This window comes from Lampetra planeri, unplaced genomic scaffold (genome assembly GCF_965212315.1).
Source record: "Lampetra planeri unplaced genomic scaffold, kcLamPlan1.2.h2 scaffold_223, whole genome shotgun sequence".
Lineage (NCBI taxonomy): Eukaryota > Metazoa > Chordata > Hyperoartia > Petromyzontiformes > Petromyzontidae > Lampetra > Lampetra planeri.
Window position 1 is genome coordinate 92255 of NW_027615000.1, and position 21591 is coordinate 113845.

At 57.9% G+C, this 21591-nt stretch overlaps 1 long non-coding RNA gene across 1 annotated transcript; it reads right to left on the reverse strand.

Annotated features, from left to right (window-relative positions):
- Positions 1-30: 30 nt before the first annotated feature.
- Positions 31-18889, reverse strand: LOC144740509 (uncharacterized). Its single transcript, XR_013589651.1, has 3 exons — positions 18571-18889; positions 5185-5303; positions 31-82 (listed from the first exon to the last, which is right to left on the reverse strand). It is a non-coding gene; the product is annotated as an uncharacterized LOC144740509 (long non-coding RNA).
- Positions 18890-21591: the final 2702 nt, after the last annotated feature.

The following is a 21591-nucleotide window of genomic DNA, read 5'->3' on the forward strand; positions in this document are numbered from 1 at the left end:
GGTGCTGCTGATGCTACTGCTGCTGATGCTGCTGGTGCTGCTGCTGCTACTGCTGGTGGTGCTTCTGCAAGTGCTGGTGCTGCTGAAACCAGAGACACACGGAGACACGGAGGCACAAGAATGCATTTCGAAAGCAAGATTGATCAAGAGAGTTGTTTATCGAGCAAAGATTAATCGAGTCTCAAGACGCTTCCCAAGGAGGGTCCTGCACTGAGATGTTTGGACGTCTTCCCTTGCGGAGCGTTTTCATATCGAGAGGACTGACAGAACGAGTTGAGATACGGCAGGAGACAGCAGGGGGACAAGGGGACACAGAGAGACACGGGGATAGACGGAGGCAGAGGGAGCCACAAGGATACAGGGAGATACGGAGAGATTTTAGGGCACACAGGGGGCTAGAGGGAGGCACAGGGGAACACAGAGACATACAGAGGGACACGGGGAGAATCTAGGAAACATAGAGAGACACAGGATGACATATCGTGACATGGGAGGGCACACAAAGGAAGGCACAAGTGGACACGGAGACACACGGAGACTCGCGGCGACGCGCCGAGTCTCACGGAGACACATCAGAGGACGCGTGGGGACACACGGAGACGCGTGGGGACACACGGGGACGCGGGCAGCGGCCCGTGTCACGGATCAATACCGGTGCTTGTGTCACACTCGACGCGTTACCAACACCGCATTCACTTCCCTATCTCACCAGCAGTGCAGCGCACCGCACACTCACAACACCGCCCCAGACTCCCACAATGATTCACCACTCGGAGACACTGCGATAACGCACCGTGCACTCACAGCACCGCACACTCACAGCACCGCCCCAGACTCCCACTGTCACTCACCACTCAGAGACACTGCGATAACGCACCGTGTACTCACAGCACCGCCCCAGACTCCCACTGTCACTCACCACTCGGAGACACTGCGATAACGCACCGTGCACTCACAGCACCGCCCCAGACTCCCACTGTCACTCACCACTCGGAGACACTGCGATAACGCACCGCACACTCACAGCACCGCACACTCACAGCACCGCCCCAGACTCCCACTGTCACTCACCACTCGGAGACACTGCGATAACGCACCGTGCACTCACAGCACCGCACACTCACAGCACCGCCCCAGACTCCCACTGTCACTCACCACTCGGAGACACTGCGATAACGCACCGTGCACTCACAGCACCGCACACTCACAGCACCGCCCCAGACTCCCACTGTCACTCACCACTCAGAGACACTGCGATAACGCACCGTGTACTCACAGCACCGTCCCAGACTCCCACTGTCACTCACCACTCAGAGACACTGCGATAACGCACCGTGCACTCACAGCACCGCCCCAGACTCCCACTGTCACTCACCACTCGGAGACACTGCGATAACGCACCGTGCACTCACAGCACCGCCCTAGACTCCCACTGTCACTCACCACTCAGAGACACTGCGATAACGCACCGTGCACTCACAGCACCGCCCTAGACTCCCACTGTCACTCACCACTCAGAGACACTGCGATAACGCACCGTGTACTCACAGCACCGCACACTCACAGCACCGCCCCAGACTCCCACTGTCACTCACCACTCGGAGACACTGCGATAACGCACCGTGCACTCACAGCACCGCCCTAGACTCCCACGATCACTCACCACGAATAGACACTGCGATAACGCACCGTGTACTCACAGCACTGCACACTCACAGCACTGCCCCAGACTCCCACTGTCACTCACCACTAGTAGACACTGCGATAACGCACCGTGCACTCACAGCACCGCCCCAGACTCCCACTGTCACTCACCACTCAGAGACACTGCGATAACGCACCGTGCACTCACAGCACCGCACACTCACAGCACCGCCCCAGACTCCCACTGTCACTCACCACTCGGAGACACTGCGATAACGCACCGTGCACTCACAGCACCGCCCTAGACTCCCACGATCACTCACCACGAATAGACACTGCGATAACGCACCGTGTACTCACAGCACTGCACACTCACAGCACTGCCCCAGACTCCCACTGTCACTCACCACTAGTAGACACTGCGATAACGCACCGTGCACTCACAGCACCGCCCCAGACTCCCACTGTCACTCACCACTCAGAGACACTGCGATAACGCACCGTGTACTCACAGCACCGCACACTCACAGCACCGCCCCAGACTCCCACTGTCACTCACCACTCAGAGACACTGCGATAACGCACCGTGCACTCACAGCACCGCCCCAGACTCCCACTGTCACTCACCACTCGGAGACACTGCGATAACGCACCGTGCACTCACAGCACCGCCCCAGACTCCCACTGTCACTCATCACTCGGAGACACTGCGATAACGCACCGCGCACTCACAGCACCGCCCCAGACTCCCACTGTCACTCACCACTCGGAGACACTGCGATAACGCACCGTGTACTCACAGCACCGCCCCAGACTCCCACTGTCACTCATCACTCGGAGACACTGCGATAACGCACCGCGCACTCACAGCACCGCCCCAGACTCCCACTGTCACTCACCACTCGGAGACACTGCGATAACGCACCGTGCACTCACAGCACCGCCCCAGACTCCCACTGTCACTCACCACTCGGAGACACTGCGATAACGCACCGTGTACTCACAGCACCGCCCCAGACTCCCACTGTCACTCACCACTCGGAGACACTGCGATAACGCACCGCGCACTCACAGCACCGCCCCAGACTCCCACTGTCACTCACCACTCGGAGACACTGCGATAACGCACCGCGCACTCACAGCACCGCCCCAGACTCCCACTGTCACTCACCACTCGGAGACACTGCGATAACGCACCGTGTACTCACAGCACCGCCCCAGACTCCCACTGTCACTCATCACTCGGAGACACTGCGATAACGCACCGTGCACTCACAGCACCGCCCCAGACTCCCACTGTCACTCATCACTCGGAGACACTGCGATAACGCACCGCGCACTCACAGCACCGCCCCAGACTCCCACTGTCACTCACCACTCGGAGACACTGCGATAACGCACCGTGTACTCACAGCACCGCACACTCACAGCACCGCCCCAGACTCCCACTGTCACTCACCACTCAGAGACACTGCGATAACGCACCGTGCACTCACAGCACCGCCCCAGACTCCCACTGTCACTCACCACTCGGAGACACTGCGATAACGCACCGTGCACTCACAGCACCGTCCCAGACTCCCACTGTCACTCACCACTCGGAGACACTGCGATAACGCACCGTGTACTCACAGCACCGCACACTCACAGCACCGCCCCAGACTCCCACTGTCACTCACCACTCGGAGACACTGCGACAGCGCTAAGATGAGTGTCATCATCACTGGCACGGCTGCAGCGTCTGTAGGAAGTCGATAGAGTGGATTGGCCGTGGCAACGGCACCCACACCATTAAACTAAACTAAAAACTAAACGAAACGGCACACATACAGAGTGGAATGCCAGTGCAGTGGCACCCACACCATTAAACTAAACTAAAAACTAAACGAAACGGCACACATACAGAGTGGAATGCCCGTGCAGTGGCACCCACACCATTAAACTAAACTAAAAACTAAACGAAACGGCACACATACAGAGTGGAATGCCCGTGCAGTGGCACCCACACCATTAAACTAAACTAAAAACTAAACGAAACGGCACACATACAGAGTGGAATGCCCGTGCAGTGGCACCCACACCATTAAACTAAACTAAAAACTAAACGAAACGGCACACATACAGAGTGGAATGCCCGTGCAGTGGCACCCACACCATTAAACTAAACTAAAAACTAAACGAAACGGCACACATACAGCAGCAGCTGCTTCACTGCGAATGTCACTGCGTCCCAGTCATGTGACACGCAGTGAGAATGGGAAGATTGTCTGCGTGTGCCGCGCATGTCGGCGTGTCGGCGTGCGTCAGCGCCTCAGAGTGTGTTCCTCGTGTGTGTGTGTGCTACGTGTCAGTGCATTCCATGTGTCAGTGTGCTCCACACGTGTGTGTGTACTGCAGTGTTTTGCGTGTCAGTGTGTTCCGCGTGTGTGTGTACCGCGTTTCAGTGTGTTCTGCGTGTGTGCTGTGTGTCAGTGTGTTAGTGTGTTAGTATGTGCCGCGTGTGTGCGTACCACGTGTCAGTGTGCTCTGCGTGTGTGTGTGCTGTGTGTCAGTGTGTTAGTGCTGTTCGTGTGTTAGTGTGTTAGTATGTGCCGCGTGTGTGTGTGCTGTGTGTCAGTGTGTTAGTGCTGTTCGTGTGTTAGTGTGTTAGCATGTGCCGCGTGTGTGTGTGCTGTGTGTCAGTGTGTTAGTGCTGTCCTTGTGTTAGTGTGTTAGTATGTGCCGCGTGTGTGTGTGCTGTGTGTCAGTGTGTTAGTGTGATAGTGTGTTAGTGTGTTAGTATGTGCCGCGTGTGTGTGTGCTGTGTGTCAGTGTGTTAGTGTGATAGTGTGTTAGTGTGTTAGTATGTGCCGCGTGTGTGTGTGCTGTGTGTCAGTGTGTTAGTGTGATAGTGTGTTAGTGTGTTAGTATGTGCCGCGTGTGTGTGTGCTGTGTGTCAGTGTGTTAGTGTGATAGTGTGTTAGTGTGTTAGTATGTGCCGCGTGTGTGTGTGCTGTGTGTCAGTGTGTTAGTGCTGTCCTTGTGTTAGTGTGTTAGTATGTGCCGCGTGTGTGCGTACCGTGTATCACCGCGTCAGTGTGTTCCGTGCATCAGTGTTTCGCGTGTGTACTGCGATGTTCTGTGTGTGAGAGTGTGTTCCGCGTGTGTGCGTACCGTATATCAGCGCGTCAGTGTGTTCCATGCATCGGTGTAATGCGGTGTTCTGTGTGCCAGTGTATTGCGTGTGTGTGCGTACCGAGTGTGTGCGTACCGAGTGTGTGTGTTCCGTGTGTGCGTACCGCGTGCGTGTGTGTTCCGTGTGTGTGTGTGTACCGTGTATCAGCGCGTCAGTGTGTTCCATGCATCGGTGTACTGCGGTGTTCTGTGTGTCAGTGTATTGCGCATGTGTGCGTACCGCGTGTTCCTTGTGTGTGTGTACTGCGTGCGTGTGTACCGCGTGTGCGTGTGTACCGTGTGTGTGTGTACCGTGTGTACCGCGTGCGTGTGCGTACCACGTGTGTGTGTGTACCACGTGTGTGTGTTCCGCGTGTGCGATCTCACCACACGTTGGCCGCACTTCCTCTTTGGCAGCCGAGTCGCGGATGGTTGTAGCGAGCGGCTACGAGGCCTCCGTCTCAAGAGCTCCACGACTCAAGAGCTCCACGTCTCTCGCTCCACTCCTTGTCGAGCGTCACACAAGACGGTGTTGGGGGGGGGGGGAACGGTGGCGCAGCGGTTAGCAGCATACAACACTCTGAACCCGACTGTCCGAGTTTGATTCCTGGCCACGGCCAAGATCGGTGGCGAGTGACGTCAGATTAAAAGCCAAAGTGTGAGTTCCTGGCTCAAATCAACCAACACTGAAATGTTTACAGCCCTTCCAGAGCCAGCTAGTGGGAAACTCCACGTTGCTATGACGGGGGGTAGGGAAGTCTCTCTAGATGACAACTGCTGGTGACTTCCACACAAAGTGGTGATTGCTTTATCCGCCCCGCATGGAGGGATGAATGATGATGGAATCAGTCAACCCATGGGGAAAACTCATTTCCATAGGGTGACATGGGGTACACGGATTCCCACAGGGTAACATACATTTATAGAGGGTTTGATTACCTCGAATGTTACTGGCAAGGAAGGGGCTTGAACTTTAACGGTCACAGACAGGGGAGAGACACGGGGAGACAGGGGAGAGACACGGGGAGACAGGGGGAGACACGGGGAGACAGGGGGAGACACGGGGAGACAGGGGAGAGACACGGGGAGACAGGGGGGAGACAGGGGGAGACACGGGGAGACAGGGGGGAGACACGGGGAGACAGGGGAGAGACACGGGGAGACAGGGGAGAGACACGGGGAGACAGGGGGAGACACGGGGAGAGACACGGGGAGACAGGGGGGAGACAGGGAGAGACACGGGGAGACAGGGAGAGACACGGGGAGACAGGGGGGAGACACGGGGAGACAGGGGGGAGACAGGGGGAGACACGGGGAGACAGGGGAGAGACACGGGGAGACAGGGGAGAGACACGGGGAGACACGGGGAGACAGGGGGGAGACACGGGGAGAGACACGGGGAGACAGGGGAGAGACACGGGGAGACAGGGGGGAGACAGGGGAGACAGGGGAGAGACACGGGAAGACAGGGGAGAGACAGGGGAGAGACACGGGGAGACAGGGGGGAGACACGGGGAGACAGGGGAGAGACACGGGGAGACAGGGGAGAGACAGGGGAGAGACACGGGGAGACAGGGGGGAGACACGGGGAGAGACACGGGGAGACAGGGGGGAGACACGGGGAGACAGGGGGGAGACAGGGGAGACACGGGGAGACAGGGGAGAGACATGGGGAGACAGGGGGGAGACACGGGGAGAGACAGGGGGAGACACGGGGAGACACGGGGAGAGACAGGGGGAGACACGGGGAGACAGGGGAGAGACATGGGGAGACAGGGGGGAGACACGGGGAGAGACAGGGGGAGACACGGGGAGACAGGGGGGAGACAGGGGAGAGACACGGGGAGACACGGGGAGACAGGGGGGAGACACGGGGAGAGACAGGGGGAGACACGGGGAGACAGGGGGGAGACAAGGGAGACAGGGGGGAGACACGGGGAGACAGGGGAGAGACACGGGGAGACAGGGGAGAGACACAGGGAAACAGGGGGGAGACACGGGGAGAGACACGGGGAGACAGGGGAGAGAGACAGGGGAGAGACACGGGGAGACAGGGGAGAGACACAGGGATACAGGGGGGAGACACGGGGAAAGACACGGGGAGACAGGGGAGAGAGACACGGGGAGACAGGGGAGAGAGACACGCGGAGACAGGGGAGAGAGACACGGGGAGAGACACGGGGAAGCAGGGGAGAGACACGGGGAGACAGGGGAGAGAGACACGGGGAGACAGGGGAGAGACACGGGGAGACAGAGGAGAGACAGGGGAGAGAGACACGGGGAGACAGGGGAGAGACACGGGGAGATAGAGGAGAGAGACACGGGGAGAAAGACAGGGGGACACAGAGGAGACACGGGGAGAGAGACACGGGGAGAGGAGAGACACACGGGGAGACAGGGGGAGATAGAGAGAGACAGGGGGAGACAGATGAGAGAGACACGGGGAGAGAAACACGGGAGAGAGACACGGGGAGACACAGAGAGACACAGAGACACGGGGAGAGAGGGGAGAGAGACACGGGGAGAGAGACACGGGGAGACAGGGGAGAGAGACACGGGGAGACACGGGGAGAAAGACACGGGGAGACACGGGGAGACACGGGGAGACACGGGGAGAGAGACACGGGGAGACACAGAGAGACACGGGGAGACAGGGGAGAGAGACAGGGGAGAGAGACACGGGGAGACACGGGGGAGAGAGACACGGGGAGAGACACACGGGGAGAGAGACACTGGGGAGAAAGACACGGGGAAGAGAGACATGGGGGAGAGAGACGTGGGGGGAGAGACACGGGGAGAGAGACACGGGGAGACAGGGGAGAGAGACACGGGGGGAGAGACACGGGGGAGAGACACGGGGAGAGAGACACGGAGAGACACGGGGAGACACGGGAGATACACCGGGAGAGAGACACGGGGAGAGAGACAAGGGGAGAGAGACACGGGGGAGAGAGACACGGGGAGACAGGGGGGAGAGACACGGGGAGGGAGACACGGGGAGGGAGACACGGGGAGAGAGACACGGGGAGAGAGATACGGGGAGAGAGAGACACGGGGAGACAGGGGGAGACACGGGGAGACAGGGGGGAGAGACACGGGGAGGGAGACACGGGGAGATAGACACGGGGAGACAGGGGGAGACACGGGGAGACAGGGGGAGACACGGGGGGAGAGACACGGGGCGACACGGGGGAGAGAGACACGGGGAGACAGGGGGAAGAGACACGGGGAGGGAGACACGGGGAGATAGACACGGGGAGACAGGGGGGAGAGACACGGGGAGGGAGACACGGGGAGAGATACGGGGAGACAGGGGGGAGAGACACGGGGAGGGAGACACGGGGAGGGAGACACGGGGAGGGAGACACGGGGAGGGAGACATGGGGAGAGAGACACGGGGAGAGATACGGGGAGACAGGGGGGAGAGACACGGGGAGGGAGACACGGGGAGGGAGACACGGGGAGAGAGATACGGGGAGAGAGAGACACGGTGAGAGAGAGACACGGGGAGACAGGGGGGAGAGACACGGGGAGGGAGACACGGGGAGGGAGACACGGGGAGGGAGACACGGGGAGATAGACACGGGGAGAGAGACACGGGGAGAGAGACACGGGGAGAGAGACACGGGGAGACAGGGGGGAGAGACACGGGGAGGGAGACACGGGGAGAGAGACACGGGGAGACAGGGGAGAGATACGGAGGGAGATAGAGGAGAGAGACACGGGGAGAGAGACACGGGGAGAGATACGGGGAGACAGGGGGGAGAGACACGGGGAGGGAGACACGGGGAGAGAGACACGGGGAGACAGGGGAGAGATACGGAGGGAGACAGAGGAGAGAGACACGGGGAGAGAGACACGGGGAGAGATACGGGGAGACAGGGGGGAGAGACACGGGGAGGGAGACACGGGGAGAGAGACACGGGGAGACAGGGGAGAGATACGGAGGGAGACAGAGGAGAGAGACACGGGGAGAGAGACACGGGGAGAGATACGGGGAGACAGGGGGGAGAGACACGGGGAGGGAGACACGGGGAGAGAGACACGGGGAGACAGGGGAGAGATACGGAGGGAGAGATATGGGGAGACAGGGGGGAGAGACACGGGGAGGGAGACACGGGGAGAGAGACACGGGGAGACAGGGGAGAGATACGGAGGGAGAGAGAGGAGAGAGACACGGGGAGAGAGACACGGGGAGACAGGGGGGAGAGACACGGGGAGGGAGACACGGGGAGAGAGACACGGGGAGACAGGGGAGAGATACGGAGGGAGAGAGAGGAGAGAGACACGGGGAGAGAGACACGGGGATACAGGGGGGAGAGACACGGGGAGGGAGACACGGGGAGAGAGACACGGGGAGACAGGGGGGAGAGACACGGGGAGGGAGACACGGGGAGAGAGACACGGGGAGACAGGGGGGAGAGACACGGGGAGGGAGACACGGGGAGAGAGACACGGGGAGACAGGGGGGAGAGACACGGGGAGGGAGACACGGGGAGAGAGACACGGGGAGAGATACGGGGAGACAGGGGGGAGAGACACGGGGAGGGAGACACGGGGAGAGAGACACGGGGAGACAGGAGAGAGACACGGGGAGGGAGACACGGGGAGAGAGACACGGGGAGACAGGAGAGAGACACGGGGAGAGAGACACGGGGAGAGAGACACGGGGAGACAGGGGGAGAGACACGGGGAGGGAGACACGGGGAGAGAGACACGGGGAGACAGGGGGGAGAGACACGGGGAGGGAGACACGGGGAGAGATACGGGGAGACAGGGGGGAGAGACACGGGGAGGGAGACACGGGGAGAGAGACACGGGGAGACAGGAGAGAGACACGGGGAGGGAGACACGGGGAGAGAGACACGGGGAGACAGGAGAGAGACACGGGGAGAGAGACACGGGGAGAGAGACACGGGGAGACAGGAGAGAGACACGGGGAGGGAGACACGGGGAGAGAGACACGGGGAGACAGGAGAGAGACACGGGGAGAGAGACACGGGGAGAGAGACACGGGGAGAGCGAGAAGGGCGGCGTGCAGAACGAGAGAGAGAGCGAGCGAGAGGTGGGGGTTGACATAAAGCAAAGTAAAAAAAAAGATACGAAATAATGAACGAAGCAAAGTGCCGAATACACCGAGAATCTTCTTGTTTCCACTGATCGTAAAAAAGAGAGAGCGAGAGGGGAGAGAGACGCAGGTAGCCACAGGTTTACTCACTCAGGTGGACTCAGCGATATTCGGGTCAGACTTCCACAATGATTCACCACTCGGAGACACTGCGATAACGCACCGTGCACTCACAGCACCGCACACTCACAGCACCGCCCCAGACTCCCACTGTCACTCACCACTCAGAGACACTGCGATAACGCACCGTGCACTCACAGCACCGCCCCAGACTCCCACTGTCACTCACCACTCGGAGACACTGCGATAACGCACCGTGTACTCACAGCACCGCCCCAGACTCCCACTGTCACTCACCACTCGGAGACACTGCGATAACGCACCGTGTACTCACAGCACCGCCCCAGACTCCCACTGTCACTCACCACTCGGAGACACTGCGAAAACGCACCGTGCACTCACAGCACCGCACACTCACAGCACCGCCCCAGACTCCCACTGTCACTCACCACTCGGAGACACTGCGATAACGCACCGTGTACTCACAGCACCGCCCCAGACTCCCACTGTCACTCACCACTCGGAGACACTGCGAAAACGCACCGTGCACTCACAGCACCGCACACTCACAGCACCGCCCCAGACTCCCACTGTCACTCACCACTCGGAGACACTGCGATAACGCACCGTGCACTCACAGCACCGCCCCAGACTCCCACTGTCACTCACCACTCAGAGACACTGCGATAACGCACCGCACACTCACAGCACCGTGTACTCAGCGCTGCCCGACTCCCACCGTCACAGCAGCACGAGGAAACACTGCGACAGCGCTAAGATGAGTGTCATCATCACTGGCACGGCTGCAGCGTCTGTAGGAAGTCGATAGAGTGGATTGGCCGTGGCAACGGCACCCACACCATTAAACTAAACTAAAAACTAAACGAAACGGCACACATACAGAGTGGAATGCCCGTGCAGTGGCACCCACACCATTAAACTAAACTAAAAACTAAACGAAACGGCACACATACAGAGTGGAATGCCCGTGCAGTGGCACCCACACCATTAAACTAAACTAAAAACTAAACGAAACGGCACACATACAGAGTGGAATGCCCGTGCAGTGGCACCCACACCATTAAACTAAACTAAAAACTAAACGAAACGGCACACATACAGAGTGGAATGCCCGTGCAGTGGCACCCACACCATTAAACTAAACTAAAAACTAAACGAAACGGCACACATACAGAGTGGAATGCCCGTGCAGTGGCACCCACACCATTAAACTAAACTAAAAACTAAACGAAACGGCACACATACAGAGTGGAATGCCCGTGCAGTGGCACCCACACCATTAAACTAAACTAAAAACTAAACGAAACGGCACACATACAGAGTGGAATGCCCGTGCAGTGGCACCCACACCATTAAACTAAACTAAAAACTAAACGAAACGGCACACATACAGAGTGGAATGCCCGTGCAGTGGCACCCACACCATTAAACTAAACTAAAAACTAAACGAAACGGCACACATACAGAGTGGAATGCCCGTGCAGTGGCACCCACACCATTAAACTAAACTAAAAACTAAACGAAACGGCACACATACAGAGTGGAATGCCCGTGCAGTGGCACCCACACCATTAAACTAAACTAAAAACTAAACGAAACGGCACACATACAGCAGCAGCTGCTTCACTGCGAATGTCACTGCGTCCCAGTCATGTGACACGCAGTGAGAATGGGAAGATTGTCTGCGTGTGCCGCGCGTGTCGGCGTGTCGGCGTGCGTCAGCGCCTCAGAGTGTGTTCCTCGTGTGTGTGTGTGCTACGTGTCAGTGCATTCCATGTGTCAGTGTGCTCCACACGTGTGTGTGTACTGCAGTGTTTTGCGTGTCAGTGTGTTCCGCGTGTGTGTGTACCGCGTTTCAGTGTGTTCTGCGTGTGTGCTGTGTGTCAGTGTGTTAGTGTGTTAGTATGTGCCGCGTGTGTGCGTACCACGTGTCAGTGTGCTCTGCGTGTGTGTGTGCTGTGTGTCAGTGTGTTAGTGCTGTTCGTGTGTTAGTGTGTTAGTATGTGCCGCGTGTGTGTGTGCTGTGTGTCAGTGTGTTAGTGCTGTTCGTGTGTTAGTGTGTTAGCATGTGCCGCGTGTGTGTGTGCTGTGTGTCAGTGTGTTAGTGCTGTCCTTGTGTTAGTGTGTTAGTATGTGCCGCGTGTGTGTGTGCTGTGTGTCAGTGTGTTAGTGTGATAGTGTGTTAGTGTGTTAGTATGTGCCGCGTGTGTGTGTGCTGTGTGTCAGTGTGTTAGTGTGATAGTGTGTTAGTGTGTTAGTATGTGCCGCGTGTGTGTGTGCTGTGTGTCAGTGTGTTAGTGTGATAGTGTGTTAGTGTGTTAGTATGTGCCGCGTGTGTGTGTGCTGTGTGTCAGTGTGTTAGTGTGATAGTGTGTTAGTGTGTTAGTATGTGCCGCGTGTGTGTGTGCTGTGTGTCAGTGTGTTAGTGCTGTCCTTGTGTTAGTGTGTTAGTATGTGCCGCGTGTGTGCGTACCGTGTATCACCGCGTCAGTGTGTTCCGTGCATCAGTGTTTCGCGTGTGTACTGCGATGTTCTGTGTGTGAGAGTGTGTTCCGCGTGTGTGCGTACCGTATATCAGCGCGTCAGTGTGTTCCATGCATCGGTGTAATGCGGTGTTCTGTGTGCCAGTGTATTGCGTGTGTGTGCGTACCGAGTGTGTGCGTACCGAGTGTGTGCGTACCGAGCGTGTGTGTTCCGCGTGTCAGCGTGTCAGTGTGTTCCGCTTGCGAGTGTTTCCCGTGTGTGTGTTCCGTGTGTGTGTGTACCGTGTATCAGCGCGTCAGTGTGTTCCATGCATCGGTATACTGCGGTGTTCTGTGTGTCAGTGTATTGCGCATGTGTGCGTACCGCGTGTTCCTTGTGTGTGTGTACTGCGTGCGTGTGTACCGCGTGTGCGTGTGTACCGTGTGTGTGTGTACCGTGTGTACCGCGTGCGTGTGCGTACCACGTGTGTGTGTGTACCACGCGTGTGTGTTCCGCGTGTGCGATCTCACCACACGTTGGCCGCACTTCCTCCTTGGCAGCCGAGTCGCGGCTGGTTGTAGCGAGCGGCTACGAGGCCTCCGTCTCAAGAGCTCCACGACTCGAGCTCCACGACTCAAGAGCTCCACGACTCAAGAGCTCCACGACTCAAGAGCTCCACGACTCAAGAGCTCCACGACTCAAGAGCTCCACGTCTCTCGCTCCACGTCTCTCGCTCCACTCCTTGTCGAGTGTCACACAAGACGGTGTTGGGGGGGGGGGGAACGGTGGCGCAGCGGTTAGCAGCATACAACACTCTGAACCCGACTGTCCGAGTTTGATTCCTGGCCACGGCCAAGATCGGTGGCGAGTGACGTCAGATTAAAAGCCAAAGTGTGAGTTCCTGGCTCAAATCAACCAACACTGAAATGTTTACAGCCCTTCCAGAGCCAGTTAGTGGGAAACTCCACGTTGCTATGACGGGGGGTAGGGAAGTCTCTCTAGATGACAACTGCTGGTGACTTCCACACAAAGTGGTGATTGCTTTATCCGCCCCGCATGGAGGGATGGATGATGATGGAATCAGTCAACCCATGGGGAAAACTCATTTCCATAGGATGACATTGGGTACACGGATTCCCACAGGGTAACATACATTTATAGAGGGTTTGATTACCTCGAATGTTACTGGCAAGGAAGGGGCTTGAACTTTAACGGTCACAATCTGAACAATACATCGGTGACAATCTGGTCAGGTGGTGGAGGGGCTTAACGACAATGATTTTACACTATGAGACATCTCCTTTACCAGTTGCAAAATATAGTAATAGGTTAGGTTTTTACCCTTTCAACTGGTACAAAAACTGACACCTTTATACAAGGCATCATGTTTGCAATAACCACAACACAAGCAGTCAAAATGCAAACAAAAAGAAACAACTCTGATGATGATAATGATATGCACTGTCCTTGAAGTTGATTGGTCCACACCCGAGACAGCTTTTCTTAGAGCCTAGTCTCCATTGGTGTTGGACCAGATGACTCCAAAAGGCGTACAACTCAAAGACAGCGCACTATCAGAGTATTGAGAGCTCGGGGTGAAGCATTTACACTATGAGACATCTCCTTTAGCAGTGGCAAAATATAGTAGTAGGTTTTTACCCTTTCAACTGGTACAAAAACTGACACCTTTATACAAGGCATCATGTTTGCAATAACCACAACACGAGCAGTCAAAATGCAAACAAAAAGAAACAACTCTGATAATGATACGCCTTTTGGCGTCATCTGGTCCAACACCAATGGAGACTAGGCTCTAAGAAAAGCTGTCTCGGGTGTGGACCAATCAACTTCAAGGACAGTGCATATCATTATCATTATCAGAGTTGCAACACAAGCAATCATCTGATGATGATTGCTTGTGTTGCAGTCGAAACGTCGTGAGAATTTTTATTGTTTGATATATTTATTATTCTATTATTTCCCTTCTACGTGACTTTACCGAAAGAACCAAAAATATGAATCGCTGCAGTCACGAAAGCTTTACATCTAGACGCATTTATATTTAGGCTAACACCAAAAATCCCCTCCCCCTTTTATTTTGGATAATATTGGTCGCGAAAGTCCACGCGTAATTAAACTGATTTAACAGAATAAAACCGCGGCTTTAAAACGCATTGAATAATATATAATAGGCGACGTTTCGGTCAATGGGCCTTCTGCACGGCACACGTTCGTCAACAGAGCGGGGAGACTCAGGGTCTCGGGGGAGACACGGGGAGACAGGGGAGAGAGACACGGGGAGACAGGGGAGAGACAGGGGGAGACAGGGGAGAGAGACACGGGGAGACAGGGGAGAGACAGGGGGAGACAGAGGAGAGAGACAGAGGGAGACAGAGGAGACACGGGGAGAGAGACACGGGGAGAGAAACACGGGGAGAGAAACACGGGGAGAGAGACACGGGGAGACACAGAGAGACACGGGGAGACAGGGGGGAGACACGGGGAGACAGGGGGGAGACAGGGGGAGACACGGGGAGACAGGGGGGAGACACGGGGAGACAGGGGAGAGACACGGGGAGACAGGGGAGAGACACGGGGAGACAGGGGGGAGACAGGGAGAGACACGGGGAGACAGGGAGAGACACGGGGAGACAGGGGGGAGACACGGGGAGACAGGGGGGAGACAGGGGGAGACACGGGGAGACAGGGGGGAGACACGGGGAGACAGGGGAGAGACACGGGGAGACACGGGGAGACAGGGGAGAGACACGGGGAGACAGGGGAGAGACACGGGGAGACACGGGGAGACAGGGGGGAGACAGGGGGGAGACAGGGGGGAGACAGGGGAGAGACACGGGGAGACAGGGGGAGACACGGGGAGACAGGGGAGAGACACGGGGAGACACGGGGAGACAGGGGAGAGACACGAAGAGACAGGGGGGAGACAGGGGAGACAGGGGAGAGACACGGGGAGACAGGGGAGAGACAGGGGAAAGACACGGGGAGACAGGGGGGAGACACGGGGAGACAGGGGAGAGACACGGGGAGACAGGGGAGAGACAGGGGAGAGACACGGGGAGACAGGGGGGAGACACGGGGAGAGACACGGGGAGACAGGGGGGAGACACGGGGAGACAGGGGGAAGACAGGGGAGACACGGGGAGACAGGGGAGAGACACGGGGAGACAGGGGGGAGACACGGGGAGACAGGGGGGAGACACGGGGAGAGACAGTGGGAGACACGGGGAGACAGGGGGGAGACAGGGGAGAGACACGGGGAGACAGGGGGGAGACAGGGGAGACACGGGGAGACAGGGGAGAGACACGGGGAGACAGGGGGGAGACAGGGGAGACAGGGGGGAGACAGGGGGGAGACACGGGGAGACAGGGGGGAGACAGGGGAGAGACACGGGGAGACAGGGGGGAGACAGGGGAGACAGGGGGGAGACAGGGGGAGACACGGGGAGACAGGGGGGAGACAGGGGAGAGACACGGGGAGACAGGGGGGAGACAGGGGAGACAGGGGGGAGACAGGGGGGAGACACGGGGAGACAGGGGGGAGACAGGGGAGACACGGGGAGACAGGGGAGAGACACGGGGAAACAGGGGGAAGACATGGGGAGACAGGGGGGAGACACGGGGAGAGACAGGGGGAGACACGGGGAGACAGGGGGGAGACAGGGGAGAGACACGGGGAGACACGGGGAGACAGGGGGGAGACACGGGGAGAGACACGGGGAGACAGGGGGGAGACAGGGGAGACAGGGGGGAGACACGGGGAGACAGGGGAGAGACACGGGGAGACAGGGGAGAGACACAGGGAAACAGGGGGGAGACACGGGGAAAGACACGGGGAGACAGGGGAGAGAGACAGGGGAGAGACACGGGGAGACAGGGGAGAGACACAGGGAGACAGGGGGGAGACACGGGGAAAGACACGGGGAGACAGGGGAGAGAGACACGGGGAGACAGGGGAGAGAGACACGCGGAGACAGGGGAGAGAGACACGGGGAGAGACACGGGGAAGCAGGGGAGAGACACGGGGAGACAGGGGAGAGAGACACGGGGAGACAGGGGAGAGACACGGGGAGAGACACGGGAAGACAGGGGAGAGAGACACGGGGAGATAGGGGAGAGACACGGGGAGACAGGGGAGAGACACGGGGAGACAGGGGAGAGAGACACGGGGAGACAGTGGAGAGACACGGGGAGATAGAGGAGAGAGACACGGGGAGAAAGACAGGGGGACACAGAGGAGACACGGGGAGAGAGACACGGGGAGAGGAGAGACACACGGGGAGACAGGGGGAGATAGAGGAGAGAGACAGGGGGAGACAGATGAGAGAGACACGGGGAGAGAAACACGGGAGAGAGACACGGGGCGACACGGGGAGACACAGAGAGACACAGAGACACGGGGAGAGAGGGGAGAGAGACACGGGGAGAGAGACACGGGGAGACAGGGGAGAGAGACACGGGGAGACACGGGGAGAAAGACACGGGGAGACACGGGGAGAGAGACACGGGGAGACACAGAGAGACACGGGGAGACAGGGGAGAGAGACACGGGGAGACACGGGGGAGAGAGACACGGGGAGAGACACACGGGGAGAGAGACACTGGGGAGAAAGACACGGGGAAGAGAGACATGGGGGAGAGAGACACGGGGAGAGAGACACGGGGAGAGATACGGGGAGACAGGGGGGAGAGACACGGGGAGGGAGACACGGGGAGAGAGACACGGGGAGACAGGGGAGAGATACGGAGGGAGACAGAGGAGAGAGACACGGGGAGAGAGACACGGGGAGAGACACGGGGAGACAGGGGGGAGAGACACGGGGAGGGAGACACGGGGAGAGAGACACGGGGAGACAGGGGAGAGATACGGAGGGAGAGACACGGGGAGAGATACGGGGAGACAGGGGGGAGAGACACGGGGAGACAGGGGGGAGAGACACGGGGAGGGAGACACGGGGAGAGAGACACGGGGAGACAGGGGAGAGATACGGAGGGAGAGAGAGGAGAGAGACACGGGGAGAGAGACACGGGGAGACAGGGGGGAGAGACACGGGGAGGGAGACAGGGGAGAGAGACACGGGGAGACAGGGGGGAGAGACACGGGGAGGGAGACACGGGGAGAGAGACACGGGGAGACAGGGGGGAGAGACACGGGGAGGGAGACACGGGGAGAGAGACACGGGGAGACAGGGGGGAGAGACACGGGGAGGGAGACACGGGGAGAGAGACACTGGGAGAGATACGGGGAGACAGGGGGGAGAGACACGGGGAGGGAGACACGGGGAGAGAGACACGGGGCGAGAGAGAGAGCGAGTGAGAGAGAGAGCGAGAGAGCGAGCGAGCGAGAGAGTGAGCGAAAGAGCGAGCGAGGGCTACATAAAGCCCAGTTTAAAAAAAAAAATTTACGAAATGATGACCGAAACAAAGTGCCGAATACACCGAGCATCTTCTTGTTTCCACTGATCGTAAAAAAAAAAAAGAGAGACACGGGGAGACAGGAGAGAGACACGGGGAGGGAGACACGGGGAGAGAGACACGGGGAGGGAGACACGGGGAGAGAGACACGGGGAGACAGGGGGGAGAGACACGGGGAGGGAGACACGGGGAGAGAGACACGTGGAGACAGGGGGGAGAGACACGGGGAGGGAGACACGGGGAGAGAGACACGGGGAGACAGGGGGGAGAGACACGGGGAGGGAGACACGGGGAGAGAGACACGGGGAGAGATACGGGGAGACAGGGGGGAGAGACACGGGGAGGGAGACACGGGGAGAGAGACACGGGGAGACAGGAGAGAGACACGGGGAGGGAGACACGGGGAGAGAGACACGGGGAGACAGGAGAGAGACACGGGGAGAGAGACACGGGGAGAGAGACACGGGGAGAGCGAGAAGGGCGGCGTGCAGAACGAGAGAGAGAGCGAGCGAGAGGTGGGGGTTGACATAAAGCAAAGTAAAAAAAAAGATACGAAATAATGAACGAAGCAAAGTGCCGAATACACCGAGAATCTTCTTGTTTCCACTGATCGTAAAAAAGAGAGAGCGAGAGGGGAGAGAGACGCAGGTAGCCACAGGTTTACTCACTCAGGTGGACTCAGCGATATTCGGGTCGACTCAGCGACTCTGCCTCGGGTCGACTCTGCCTCGGGTCGACTCAGGGACCCTTCCTGAGGTGGACTCAGGTGGACTCAGGGACCCTGACTGAGGTGGACTCAGGTGGACTCAAGGACCCTGACTGAGGTGGACTCAGGTGGACTCAGGGACCCTGACTGAGGTGGACTCAGGTGGACTCAGGGACCCTGACTGAGGTGGACTCAGGTGGACTCAGGGACCCTTCCTGAGGTGGACTCAGGTGGACTCAGGGACCCTGACTCAGGTGGACTCAGGGACCCTGACTGAGGTGGACTCAGGTGGACTCAGGGACCCTGACTGAGGTGGACTCAGGTGGACTCAGGGACCCTTCCTGAGGTGGACTCAGGTGGACTCAGGGACCCTGACTCAGGTGGACTCAGGGACCCTGACTGAGGTGGACTCAGGTGGACTCAGGGACCCTGACTGAGGTGGACTCAGGTGGACTCAGGGACCCTTCCTGAGGTGGACTCAGGTGGACTCAGGGACCCTGACTCAGGTGGACTCAGGGACCCTGACTGAGGTGGACTCAGGTGGACTCAGGGACCCTTCCTGAGGTGGACTCAGGTGGACTCAGGGACCCTGACTCAGGTGGACTCAGGGACCCTGACTGAGGTGGACTCAGGTGGACTCAGGGACCCTGACTGAGGTGGACTCAGCGAGAAGTCGCTGCCGCCGCCGCCGCCGCGCGAGATTCGCCCGCGCCGCCGCCGCGGCCGCGTCGCGCCGTCTCCACGGCAACGCGCGACGCCCCTCGCGACGCCATCTTGCTCAGGGTGGCGCGAGCGTGGGGACCGGGCGTGATGTCATCAACAAGCGGCTCCCCCCCCCCCCACTACCCCCCTACTCAAGGTGGCTGACAATCCTCACCCAAGATGGAGAGGGGGGGGGAAGAACTCGACGTCGCAGAAACGTGACATCGTTAGATGCACGTGGTGGCTAGGAGATATTGACTACCTCGCCTGGTGTGCAGGAGGTCGTGGGTTCGATCCCGACCCTGACGCCTGCTGCTGTGTATTTGGAGTTTGCGTGTCTCTCTCTCATCATCATCACGGTGGCTAGGAGATGTTGACTACCTCGCCTGGTGTGCAGGAGGTCGTGGGTTCGATCCCGACCCTGACGCCTGCTGCTGTACATTTGGAGTTTGCGTGTCTCTCTCTCCCCCCGTGGTCGCGTGGATTTGTCTCCAAGACCTCCGAGTTTTCTCCCCCTCCACACTGAGCATCAACATCACGCGTTTAGATGATTTGGCTGAGATGCATTTCCACACGATGATGATAATGATGATAAACCACTTGGGTTGGGCTATCATTTGTGACCAGGTCGATAATGAACAAGCTCTACCTGGTAAAATAAAAAGCTTAGGGGCCGTCCATAAATGACGTCACGCACCTAGCGGAGCGGGGTCGGACATTTGTGACGATGTGTGACGAGGGGGGGGGGTGGGTTTGAGAAATGTGACGTCACATCAAAATGCGCAACTTTAAATAAATATAGACGACACGTTCTACTTAATTAAATAGACTTTTTAATAAATGTTTTCTCCTACAACACATTAAATACGCACTACAATGACAATAGTTTAAAGCGATTTGAAGCATGTTTTTTGGGGGGGGGGGGTGAGGCAGAGCTTTGTGACGTCATATTTGAGGGGGGGGCAGAGCTTTGTGACGTCATATTTGAGGGGGGGGGCAGAGCTTTGTGACGTCATATTTGAGGGGGAGGGCAGAGCTTTGTGACGTCATATTTGAGGGGGGGGGCAGAACTTTGTGACGTCATATTTGAGGGGGAGGGCAGAGCTTTGTGACGTCATATTTGAGGGGGGTGGTCTGACTTTTTGTGACGCCGTGTGACGAAGGGGGGGAGGGGTCAAAAATCGTCCAAAATCGCGTGACGTCATTTATGGACGGCCCCTTATTTAATTTTTGATTTGCTGACCTTTGCACTCATCTCGTGTTTGTATTCGCTCTTGTGACGTCACCCGCCCCGACTGGAGATCTGTGAAGAAGTGCTTCATAGCTCTTCGGATTCCTGCTGCAGTTACAAAGATTTTGATTCTGTGTCCGATGATGCCTCGGGAACAACTGTTGTCAGCCATGCGAGTCAACCCACAGCATAAATGACGTCACGCGATTTTGGACGATTTTTTACCCCCCCCCCTCCCCTGTGACGTCACACGGCGTCACAAAAAGTCAGACCCCCCCCCCCTCAAATATGACGTCACAAAGCTCTGCCCCCCTCCCCCCCCCCTTGAAAATAAAACATGCTTCAAATCGCTTTAAACTATTGTCATTGTAGTGCGTATTTAATGTGGCGCTGCACTCTGATGTTGTAGGAGAAAACATTTATTAAAAAGTCTATTTAATTAAGTAGAACGTGTTGTCTATACTATATTTATTTAAAGTTGCGCATTTTGATGTGACGTCACATTTCTCAACCCCCCCCCACTCCTCGTCACACATCGTCACAAATGTCTGCCCCCCACCCCCCCCCCCTAGGTGCGTGTACTGTACAGTAGTGTAGTGTGTAGTGTGTGCACGTTTGTTGAACTTCTTTCGCACCACGCGAATCGGAGGTGCGGGGCGAAGGACAACAGACTAAACACTAAAAGTTGTTCTAGACAAACGAGTTTAGTCAATCTCGACGATTTAAAAGCGCACGGTTTCCTCATTTCGGACGTGAACGCGGAGGAGCCAGCCGCCGACCAATCGGAGGGCTCGCTTCTCCACGTCACGCAAAACGGATCGACGAATCGGAAGGCTCGCTTGTTTCTCCGTGTCACGCAAAACGGAGAATCGACCAATCGGAGGTCTCGCTCGCTTCTCCGCGTCACGCAAAACAACGGAGGATCGACCAATCGGAGGTCTCGCTCGCTTCTTCGCGTCACGCAAAACAACGGAGGATCGACCAATGGGAGCACTCGCTCGCTTCTCCACGTCGTGCAAAACAACGGAGGATCGACCAATCGGAGTGCTC